This window comes from Molossus molossus, unplaced genomic scaffold, assembly GCF_014108415.1.
Source record: "Molossus molossus isolate mMolMol1 unplaced genomic scaffold, mMolMol1.p scaffold_m16_p_9, whole genome shotgun sequence".
Taxonomy (NCBI): domain Eukaryota; kingdom Metazoa; phylum Chordata; class Mammalia; order Chiroptera; family Molossidae; genus Molossus; species Molossus molossus.
The window spans coordinates 185842-198009 of NW_023425403.1; positions in this window are offsets into that span (position 1 = coordinate 185842).

A 12168-nucleotide genomic window follows, 5' to 3' on the forward strand; every position below is an offset into this window, starting at 1 on the left:
CGTGTATTTCCTGCTAGGTATATATTTGTGTTTTAGTACCAGCATTTACCTTTTTTTTTTTTTTTTCCAGATAGAGTAGGAGGGAGGGAGGGAGGAAGAGAGAGAGAGAGAAACATCGATGTGAGAGAGACACATCGAGTGGCTGCCTCCCACACGACCCCAACCAGGGCTGGGGACGAATTGCAACTGAGGTACCTGCCCTTGGCCGGAATCAAACCCGGGACACTCTGGTCTGCGGGTCGACGCTCTAACCCTGAGCCAAACCAGCCAGGGCCCAATACTTATCTTGATTAAAATTTTCCATCAATAACTTGAAACAAAAAGTGTTATGAGAGCAAACTGTTGGGAGGTAGGTCACTTTAAGCCTGGTGGTGTCTTACCTGTTTGGTTTGGTGCCAGTCGGTTGCCTGGGTGCCTTTGGCATCAGGCGGGGCTTCGTGGAGGCCGCCCCCCCGAGTTGTGTGCAGACACACTGGGGTTTCTATCGCTGGGACCACGACTGGACCCAGTCTTGTTGGAACTGCCCAGAATTCAGTAGCCAGGAAGCGACGTCAGCAGAGAGGCTGTTTCACAGCGAGCGTCCCCACGTCACTCCTCCCTCCCCGTCACGCTCGCTGGTCTACAGCAGTGACCCCGGCCCCGTCCACAGAGCGGGATTCAATCTTGGAATCGGGGGTCCTGGGCCAGGGGAGGGGGCCCGGGTCCCATCTCAAGGGTCTGGAGAAGAAGCTGAGTGCCGGCCGCTGAGGCTCTGTGGACGGCCCATGTCCCTGGTCCTGACTCCTGAGCCACCTGGTGGTTTCCTGTCCCGTCTGTCCCATGTTGCTTTCTGAGACTTTCTTTGACGTCTTTTAACATGGACAAGCCTCCTCTGGCCTCATCTTAGACAAGAATAGCTGTGACGTAGGCTTTCTAACACATGTAAAAGATACAGAGTATAAAAACTCCACGTGTTGTTCCGGGGACCTGTGGCCATGCTCCGTTCCCCTGCACCCCTCCCGGAGCCGTGTCACCTCCCTGTCCCTGAGCTGTCTCCTGTAAAACCCTCGCAAGGCCTCCAAGTCCCTTCGTAACCCTGACCACTAACGTCCACCTTCTGTAAAGAGCAAAGACAAACAGAAGCCCTCAGTGATGCCCCTACACAGACCCACCTGCCTGCCCCGCCCTCCTGCCCCGCCCTCCTGCCCCGCCCTCCTGCCCCGCCCTCCTGCCCCGCCCTCCTGCCCCGCCCTCCTGCCCCGCCCTCCCACACCTGCCCCTCTGCTTCCTGCCAGTCCTGTTCTCTTTCCACCTCTGGACACACTGGGGACACACCTCCCTGGTCCTTGTTACCTGGGGGCTGTCGGCCTGGGTGCTGCAGGCACCAGCTGTCCAGGGCCTGCGGGGAGCGGGCCTCAGGGTCTGTCTCCAGAGGCCCCCCCACAGCTCTTCCCAGCGCAGCTTGAACAAGGGGTGGAGAAACATCTACGATGCTTGACGGAGTTTTCTCGTTTCCTCCATGGAACTTCCCTGAGAATTTATGTCAAAGAAACAAGGAGTGTGTTTCTCAATTAACTTATTTTTTTATCCTCACCTGAGGACATGTTTGCCTTCATGTTCAGATAGAGCAGAAGGGGGAGAGAGAGAGAGAAACATGGATGTGAGGGAGACACATCGACTGGCTGCCACCCGCACGACCCAACCAGGCCGGGGACAAACCACAACCGAGGTGCCTGCCCTTAGCGGGAACCTGCTCCTAGCACCTCGTCCTGACTCAATAAACAAAAGGCCAACTTGGAAGCTCTCAGGGGCAGACTGAGGAAGGACCAGCCGGCCTGTGCTTCTCTAAGTGAATGTGTCCTCTAAGCGAATGTGTTAGTTTTTAGAACTTGGATAATAGAATGAACAGCAGGACAGACGTGTACTGACCCAGGTCACCCAGTTCCCTTTCGCCTCAGCTCCCTCCCCACTGCGTCCCCTCCTGCGTATCGCTGCCGCATCTGTACTGTTTGCTCTGCCCCAAGGCCAACAAGAAGTGCCAGCTGCAGAGGTTTGTCACAAGCCCCCTATAAAATAAAAATGTAGCTGAAAGTCGGGGCTGATCTCCGAGAACTGGGGATCAGTCACCGGCCGGCTTTGCTCTCTATTTGGCTTTGATTTGGCTCTGGGGGTCTCTGGGTTCCCTCGGCCACAACACTGGGACTGTCCGGTCCGTGGGCCGACACTCTAACCGCTGAGCCAAACCGGCCAGGGCAACAGTCTTTTAAAATCAGTTTTAGAAAGAAAGGAAGGGAGAGAGGGAGGGACGTCATGTGCTGTTCCGTCACTCGTCGGTTGATTCCTGCATGTGCCCTGCAATCAGGGCTTATGGGGGGGGAGGGGTGTCCAACCAACGGCTCTTGAGCCAGGGCCCGAAATGACAGTCTTTCTCCCGGCCAGTGCAAGGAGTCAGCGAAAAGGACAGAGTCACACGGGATGTTAATTCCCAAGGACGGTGGAGGAAAAGGGCACTTCAGAAGGTAGAAACCATGTCTCACAGGCCATCTGCCTGACGGGCTCCCAGAAGGGGAAAGTGGTATTCAGTGCGGCCTGAGCCCGTCCTGTGGGTGCCGCCCTGTGACCCTCGGGCAGAGGCTCGGGGCGCAGACTGGAGTGCGGCAGCTTTTCCAGGGAGGCCACGGTTGCAGAGGCCACGGCTGCGGAGGCCACGGCTGCGGAGGCCCAAGCAGGGTGTCGGGCGCGCAGGGTCCGCTCTGGCCTCGGGAACGTCGTGGGGAGTTTTCCACTGGTGTGGAGTCAGGTCACAGTCAGCTCGTGTGCTAAAGGTACAGTGAGATCGTCGAATTTCGGATGGTTGACACCGCACGGAGCAGCGCTGCAGGCACAGGCCGGAGCACGGTGGGGGGGGGCAGCTGCTGGGCAGACAGTGCGGACTGGAGACCACCTGTGTCCCGTCCTGGCCCCCCTTCGAGCCGTGTGGCTTTCGGTCATTTTCTTCATCTCCCTGGGCCTCTGATTTGTCACCTGTAGCCTGGGGAACAGGACCGTAGGGGTGTTTGAGAATCAGGCTGACGCGCCGCATGCGGTCACTCTGCTCCTGGCCTTCGTCAGCCTGCACCAGCCGTGTGCACGGATGGGGGCCGTGCTGCGCATCCCTGAGGCGTCCAGAGGGACACGGGGTCGGGTCGAGCGGACGTCACGGTGTCCGAGTGCAGCTAGCTGAGCGGGCCTTGGGGGTGTGAAGACAGGTCCAGCCAGAGGGGAGTGGAGAGCTCAGAGGGTCCTCGCCTGCGGGACCCTACAGAGAAGGGGAGAAGGGCTGGGGCCTCGGGAAGCCTGCTGCCGGGTCCCGGGGTGCAGGACCAGGGCGTCAGGACCCACCTGCCAGACGGAGGTCTGCAGAGGCCCTGGGTGAGCTCAGAACGTTCTCCATGAACTTGGGGGAGACCAAGGGGTTCAGGGCTAATTTCAGCAGGAAGAATGTCGATGGAATTTGGAGTCAGCACAGGGTACGGGGACATTTCTCGTTTGCGTTTGCAGGGAGCAGGGAGGGTGCGTAACCCAGGCAACCAGGACGCGAGGTGCACTTGGTGCGGCAGGAGCTCGCGTGGGTCCCGGCGGTTCCCGGCCGGGGTGGTCGGGGGGCCCGGCGGCGTCTCAGGGACATGTTGACCGCTGGTGACGTCCTCGCATCCGTTTCCCAAAGGAGCCGCTTGAAAGGGGTTCTGTTCCCACACAGACGTCAGAATGGGCAGCAGCACCTACAGGTGCGTCTCGTCTGCACCTTTCTTGACCAGATTTAAAAACACAGCATCCAAAATAAATGACCTATTTTGGGGGCTCAGCAACTAACGGTGGGACAGGAAATAGCCCAGCACGTTGGAGTGACTGTGAGGGGCACAGGCGATGAGTTAGGGGCGACTGTGCCGGCAGGAGGAGCGTCGGGGGTGGGGCTGCGTGTGTGTTCGGAACCGGGTGGGCCAGTGGGGGGAGGTGGGGAGACGGGGGGGGGGGGGGGGCGACCACGTGACCGTCCGCTTCTCAGAGCTGCAGCGGCCACAGCGCTTGACCTTCTATTCCTCTCTGGGAACGTCCTTGGGGACAGCGTGGGGGGGCGCGCGTGGGGGGTCGGGGTGCACGGGGGGGGCGCAGGCGTTAAGTAACCAGGCCTGTAACTGCTGCGTTCTTCACGCTGCCTCTGCAGAGTCTGAGAAAGTTTTCTCAGCGACTCCTTCTCCACCTCAAAGCCGCGAGGGAAGGGGGCGTGGCCCCCAGTGATTATTTTTGATGATGACAAGGTCGATCGTTTTCTAATACAGAACGAGTTACGTCTGCGTCAGTGTTGAGAGAGGAGATGTGCTTTGCGCTTCGCAGCTGCAGGGTCTGTCCGCTGCGGCAGACCCGCCAGGGGCCCTTCCAGCTCCCGTCGCGGTGGCCGGAACCCGCGGGCCGGGCGGTGCTGGCAGGAAGCGGAGCCCCTGCCCCGGGCCGGCCTCTGTGGTCCTTGGGTGCGTCCAAGCGTCCACGCGTCCAGGCACACACAGCTCCCCGAGCCAGGTCCCCTGTGCTACACCCTCACTCAGACCCGTCACCCCGCAGGCCCCTCCGCAGTCGGCGTGAGGACCCCCCCCCAGAAAGAAGCCCCCACGGTCTGCTCTCAGCACAGCCCCCCAAGTCCACTTCTGTCCTGGACGTCGCCGTCATCGCAGCCACGACATCCAGTCCCCGCAGCACCGCTGCCCGGTCCACTCAGCTCGCACGCGGCCCGTTCTGACCACACGGCCTCCCTGCCCCTCAGCTTGTGCGCGAGCGGGTGTTCCCACCTGTGGCTCAGACTCGCTCGAACATGCTGTTCCCGTGGGGACATGTCCCTGCCTATCTGCTCGTGTGTCCCTAGCGGTGGACGTTCTGGGTCAGACGGGGACCGTGTCCGAGTCTCTGAGGGGCTGCCGGACCGTCCAGAGTGCGCGAGGGCGAGGTGTGTCCACCTCCCGTCAGAGGCGCAGCCGGCTGGCCGTGATCACAGCCGTCCCGTGGGTGCGCGGTGTCTCGTCCGAGTCCGAGGATGGGAGGCTGAGCCTTCGTGGCCAGTCCTGTACCTCTGCAGAAATGTCGTTTCAAGGCCTGTGCCGTCTGACACGTGTGATGTGTGTAATTTATCAGCTTTTTTGTTTTTCAGTCGACACAGATAGCGTGTTGGTGTCTGGTGAACAGCGTAGTGAGCAGACCTGGTTCTCACGCAGTAACACACCAGATCCGAGGGTTTACACCTGCTCAGCGCCGTGCGTGACCACCGTGCGGACCTGCGGCCGCGGTCGGTCCCGGCAGGTGGGTCCAGGTCTCCGGGCACCGCGGGAGCCGCCGCCGGCTCAGAGCAGCGCGTGTCCAGCCCCGCAGACGCCTGACCCTCTCAGAGAAGGGCCCCGTGGAGTGGAAGACGCCCACTCGGGCTGCGGAGGAGCTACCCGGCCAGGGCGCGGTGCGGGGCACACCTGGCTCCGGGTGCGAGGGCTGCGGCGTGGGGAGCACACTGCCCCGCTGTGCCGTGTGGGAAGTGGGGACCGCGAGACCCTATCAGCAACACTGGGCAGGGGGTGGGTTCATGGAGGCGGAATGTACGCTGTGGTCTGAGTCAGACGCTTGGCCACTTCCTGTCCCTGGACCACGGTCCTCCCTGCGGGGCGTCCGCTGGTGGAGGGCACGTCCCCACGGGGAGGAGGGCAGGACAGGCTGGGCCCTCGGCCCTCCTGCTGGGCGGATGCTGCTCCCCAGAGCCTCTGCCTGAGGAAGAGGAAGAGGAAGAGGAAGAGGAAGAGGAAGAGGAAGAGGAAGAGGAAGAGGAAGGCCTGTGCTCACGTTCCCCAGACAGGCCTTCAGCCCAGCGTCCCAGCTGCCCCAGGGAGCTGTTCCCAGGGAGCCCCCACGCCCGTGCCTCGGGGCCCCTCAGAGCTGCACGCAGGACACCCGGCCGAGCACACGCTCTCTCCTCTGTGGTCACAGCCGGACTGCCCTCCAGGGGGGACCAGTGTCCGCGGCACTTCCCACGCCCAGAGGGCCGGGGCCTCCTCCCGGACCTGCCCAGCGGTCGTCCTCTCCGCTGTCCACTGCGCGACCTGTGCCGCCGCCTCCGCAGTAACTTTCACCTTCTTCTCTCGTAACCTGGCTTCACCTGGACGTTCTCCACGCTTCGCCGTGAGTTTGAGTGAGTGTGTGATGTGAGATTCACGGGCAGAGTGGTGGAGCTGTGGACGGCTCTGCGCACGGGCCCAGGCGTCCTGAGCCCCACCTGCCCCTCACCTGGGGGGGGCCTCGGGCTCCTGGCTGTTACCACACGTGTTTGTTTAGTGACCTGTCACGTCACAAGGACACCTGGTGAGAAACGTCAACAGGTGACCTCGTCCTAGTAAACGTCACAAACCCGATGGGCCAGCTACCAGCCCGCACAGCCGCCCGGAGACGCCGGGGCGCTGCGGCCTCACACGCGTGTGCACACGTCGGTGCTGGGCCGGCGGGCTCACCGTGAGGCCGCTCCATGTGGGGCCACCCCACCTGCGAAGGACTCTGCCGGGCTCTGCGAGGAGACAGCAGCTCCCCTCGTCCTCCCGGGGAGACGCAGAGGGAAGCGGACGGTGTCCTGGCTGGAGACTGTCCTCAGTCTCGGGCCTGGGGCTCTGCTGGTGTCCGGTGCTCACGTTAATAACAGAGGTGCCCACGGGTCACCTGGTGGTGGTACTTGTCGTAAACAGTGCACGTCGGCGGCTCCTTCTACTCTCCCCCTCCCTCCTGCGCCGTCTCCACCTCCTTCTGCCCTGCTCTGCTGCTCAGGGTGCCTCTCCCCTGCCCCGCCCGGGATCCCCGGCGTCCGCCGTCCCCTGCCGAGGACAGTGAGCTAGACGCAGCCTCTGCCGCCCACACGCTGGGCCCACAGTGACCAGCAGCCACACGGCGGAGGACTCAGCCGCCGCGAAGGGGTTTTCATGGAAATACCTCAGAGCCCTGGGCTCAGTCTTAGGGGAAGCTCTAGAGGTGGCGGGAAAATGTCCTCTGGTAGGTTCCACACGTGGCCCTGAGCACGTGCTGACCTGGTGTGGCCCCCGCCCCACTGGCCCGGACTCCGGGCCCGGCGCTCTCGGATCGTCTTCTGCACAGAACCCGTGTCCTGTGCAGCCCTAGGTGTCTGCGGGGTGCGGGCAGTGGTCCAGGGCAGCCGTGGGGAGCTTGGCTGGGACGAAGGCGGAGAAACCCTGGCGTCCGGGCCTCTGAGCAGGGTCAGCAGCCAGGGGCTGGCTCCGGGCCAGCTGTCTGTCCATCGACTGGAGTGGACATCGACCAGGAAGGCTCTGTGCCGAGACACTGTGCTGCCTGTTTCCATGATTCTCATCACCTCTGGGCTGGGTCTGGGCGTCTACACAGACGGCAGGTGGCTGACCTGTGTCACCCCCACCCCCCCACAGGACCCCGGACCTGCACAGCCGCCGACCTGTCCCCGCAGCGCTTCCTCCACCTTCCCAGCCCTGAGGGGCCGGCGTGTCCCGCAGGCGCACAGTTGTGCTCTGGGACCCGCGCTCCCGAGGCCGAGGCCGAGCAGGAGAGGCTGCTCCTTTTTGAACACGTCCAGGCAGCTGCAGCGAAGCCATTTCCACCTCCTCCTCCAAGTCCCTCTCTTCTGAGCACACGGACACTGCGTGTCCACCAGCCTGGCCGCTCAGGCTCTGGGTCTGAGCTCGCTCCGGGCCGGCCTGCCCCAGCCACAGTCTCACTGTCAGGTCCCAGACTCCTGGGTTTGCAGCGGCTGGGGGTGGGAAGAGCAGTCGATCCTTGTGAGCACCTTGTGCAGAGTATTTCTTTTTCTTAAGATGTATTTTAACCACATTGGCTGTGTCCCAGCAGTTCCTGTGCGGACGCAGACGATCTGGGGGACTACCTGGCTGTCCGTTCCGGGGTTCAGCCCTTGGGTCGTGAATTGTGCAAAGTGCGTGTGACCCGCAGGGGTGCGGACCGCACACCACGCTGCCTGGGTGTCCGCGGACAGACGCGGGCCGTCGGGGGCCCCAGCCTGGCTCCTCTGCTGAAACCGCTTCTGTGGACGGCAAGTTGCACGGCCGACCGCGCAGTTTCACATCGACCGGGAATGTGACCGCGATTTCCCTGTGGTTCATCCCGGCCTTTCAAATCTTTACGAGATTGTTTTATTTTAAGCAAACACAAGTCCGTGTTAGAAGACGTGTGCACAGGTGTATGAATACAATCACCGCAGCCCTGCCGCCCACAGGCAGCGGCTGGAAAGAATGTGGACACTGGGTCCCGCCTGGGTCCGCGGGTCGGGCCTGCGCACACCGCCTGCCGCCCCGACTGGGCGCGTGGAGACCCAGCCCCTGTCTGTAGGGACCAGTCCGCCGCCAGCTCCACATTCTGGCTGCACCAGCCCTGGCGGCCAACAGCGAGCTTCTCGCTTGTCAAGTGTCCCCAGAGCGCAGGGGGCCCCAGAGCCGTGAGCACCTCTGACCGGGTGTGTGAGCTGCAGTCCTGGGCTGCGCCCTGCTCCCTGGACCTGTGTCCCCTGGGGCAGGGCCCCCGTCCGCCCCCCGGGAGCGGGAAGGACAATGCTTCTATCAGGTCCCTGGGGATTCCAGAGGAAGGTTAGCATTTTACTTTCTTTCCTTTATAATCTTCACCCAAGGATGCTTTTCCCATTGATTTTTGGAGAGGGGGGCGGGAGGGAGGGAAGCAGTGATATGACGGAGACACGCGGACTGGCCGCCTCCCGCACTCACCCTGACTGGGCCCAGGCACTGAACCTGCAGCCCGGGTACGTGCCCGCGGCAGGGAAGTGACCCTGTGGCCCTCGGGCGTAGGCGGACGCTCCGACCACGAGCAGCCAGCCGGGGTGGATGGACGTTTCTGTTCCTACAACAAAGGTGCCGCTGCCGCCCTGACAGGGACCTGGTGACGCCCTGGGCTCTCGTTCCAGAGCACAGGAGTCTTTCCGTTTTGTCTTCAATTTCCGTCTGAATGTTTGTACGACTCAGTTTATCCCAAACATTTTATTCGTCATCAATGGGATTTTCTAAATTTCCTCCTCACGTGCTGTCAGCGTGCAGGAACACAACTGCCGCTTCCGTGCTCCAGACTCCGGCGCTTCCTGCGCGACGGTGAAGTCGGCCCTGCCTCTCCCTCAATGTTTCTGTCCCTTCTCTCCTGCCTGTCGGGCGGGGCCGCGCTGTGCGGGGTGGACGAGGAGCGGCCGGCCATCAGCGCTGCGCGGTGCTGCTGTGCTGCTGATGTGTCTCGTCTGTGTCGGCCGAGGGTGCTCGCCTGCTTCCGCCTGGTTCCCGTCCTCCTGTGACGCCGCCAGCTGCCCTGCCCGCTGTGGCCGTGGCCGTGGGCAGGGCCATGGGCGTGGCCGGGGCGTGGCCGTGGGCACAGCGGGCTCACGGACGTCTGTCTGTGACGGGTCACCTGAGCTCCATCCTTTCTGTGTGTCTTGGTGCCTTCTTAATGTTTTCCACCGTTCACAGACACGAACCGTCCCTAACGCCGGGCTGCACACATCCGGGCCTCATTTCAAAGGGAGCGTTGCTTCTTGGACTTGTTTCCCTCGGGAAAGTTTTCTTAAACCAACTCACAGTTTCCGACACGACCCACGATCCTACTGTGAGGTGTTATTCCCACTTCGACACGTCTTCCTGCTATTCCCAGTCTTTGCCTCCTGCTGCTTTTCCCGGGGGGGGTCGCCGAGGCGCCGTGGGCACCACACCACGCGGGCGTCCGGCTCCGCGGACGGACGGCGCCTGCCTGACCACACACGCGCTCCGCTCTGGGGGTGTCCCGAGCTGCAGTCCCTGCCCCTCCGTGGCCCCGCCGAAGCCCTGGGGCGGACGTCGGAGCCCTAATCTCCGAAGGCAGAAAGCACTTCTCAGAACAACCTCAAAGCAAATGGCATTTCCTGCCCTTGTTCAGCTTCTTTGAAAACAGTTGAGTGATCTAAGTTGCACTTAAAAAAATCAAAGACATTTTTCCCTAAAACTACAACCCTGATCTTGACTTTGTAAGATTACGTTAAACGCAGTAATTCCAGGGGAGTCGATAATAAGGCTTCGTTTTGAAAGTTAAAAGTCTACCCAGCCTTCGTCCTCAAGCGGAAAGGTCACCTGCGACCCTGGGGCCAGGCTGAGGCCTCCGTCCCCAATTCCAGAGACGGAGCCGGCGCACAGGACGCCCCTCACGGGCCGTGTGGGGACGAGCTCAGACCTCCCAGACCCTGGGGGACCGGGACCCAGACGTGGCGGCCGCAGTGGCCCGAGCCACACTCAGAACTCGGGGGTTCACCGGGGATCAGCCTGGCGGATACCGAGTGGACTCTCGGACCCTGTGCAGAGCCACGGACGGGGAAGTCTGTGAAAGACGCCGGCGACCACGCCCGTGTCCAGGAGCCGGTCGTGGGCGCAGGGGAAGGAGCGGCTGCCCCGGGCACGGGCACACGCCCACGCGAGAGGCCTGCCTTCCACCCGTCCAGAGCGAGAAAGGAGTGGGTGTCTGGGTCCTCACGGGCCCCGCATGACCGCGGGGCGCAGTTCCCGTGCCCGCCCCGGCTCTGTGGGAGAAGCTAAAGGACTTTGCCCAGACAACAGGGAAAATCGGGGTCCACGCATGTTGTTGGGGACTCCGTGTGGGCGGGTGTGCTGTGGGCAGGGGAGAGTCATCTCCCTGCAAGTCGGTGAAACGTCTGAGCTGTGCTTTTAAATGCTCAGTCACACAGGACTCCGCAGCGTCACACGCGGCTCTGCACCGTCACACAGGACTCTGCACCGTCACACGTGACTCTGCACCGTCACACGCGACTCTGCACCGTCACACGCGACTCTGCACCGTCACACAGCGCCGTGGAGCGCGCACAGGTGTCCGCGTCCTTCCACTTCTGCGTCCCTTTCCCTAATGAAATGGGATTTTCAATCGGAACACTCGTCCCCCCAAGAACAAGCCCGGCTGCAACGGGCCAGGTCAGCTATGAACGTTGAGGACGAACGTGGCCGCCAGTGAACTCCCTGCGCACAGGTCGAACACGGCGGAGCTGACTGCCCCTCGGCTGCTGCTCTGAGACGCGGGCCCAGCCGCTCCAGCCACCGAGGGCCCGGGGACGGGCACCTGCCGGGCGGCCAGCCCTGGGCTCCCTGACCAGCGCCCCAGCGTCGGACGGCGGGGTGGACTGTTCAGGGCCGAGTGCGGAGGGATGTGCTGAGTGGGGCCCCCCCAGAGGTTCTGAGCCCTGGGGCACCCCTGGGGTGTGCAAGACGGTCCTGCCACACATCAGTCAGGCAGAGGGAGGAAGCCCAGGGTCTGTCTGGCCCCCACATTTCAGAGGGGGAGACCCCCCCACGTGGTCCCCACAGGTGGCTGACACGTGCCACTGCGTCCCCTGGGGCCTGCGGCCACATCCCGGTGGAAGGGACAGTGTCCGTGAGGCCTGCTTGCTGTCACCAGGCCCAGGACCTCACAGAGCAGAGGTTCTGGACGGAGCCTCAGTTGGGGGCGGGAGCCGACCCTCTGCCTGGTCAGCGGCTGGACCCGGCGGGAAGGGGCCCACTTGTGACCGGCCTCCTGTGGGGGTGCAGGGCTCACACGATCGCAGCGTGGCCTCGGGGAGGCCCAGATGGGCGCACACACATCCCTGGGACAGCGGGTCCTGAGGCCGGGGCTGGGGGCCACCTGGGGGAGAGGCCTCTCTGACGTGGACGAGAGCTGGTGACCCTGCGCAGCCAATGTCCACGCCACAGACACGGCCCACGTTGGCACAGGGCCCCCAGCCCACATCCGGACGGGGCCCTGCAGGGAGGCCTGGAGCTGGCCTCCTCATGCCACGGGCAGCTGGGCGACCACTGCTCCTTCGGCCCTGGAGCGTCCGGGCGGCTCCGGCCAGGGCACAGCTCCGGCCAGGGCACAGCTCCGGCCAGCCTGCCCGCCGGATCCCCAGCATCGCCTGCTCGCGGGGCCTCCCACAGACCACCTGGTGGGCGCGAGCCGGAGCATCGTGAGGCCCCCAGGGATCAGCAGCAGGGCCGGGGCTCGGCCCCCCGTCCCCGCGGGGAGCCCCGGTGTGCCGGGGGGTGCAGGTCCTCCGGGCAGACGAGGCCACGAGGGCCCCGAGGGCTCTCTGTCCTCAGGAGGAGGCCGCGGCCTGGCTCAGACCCT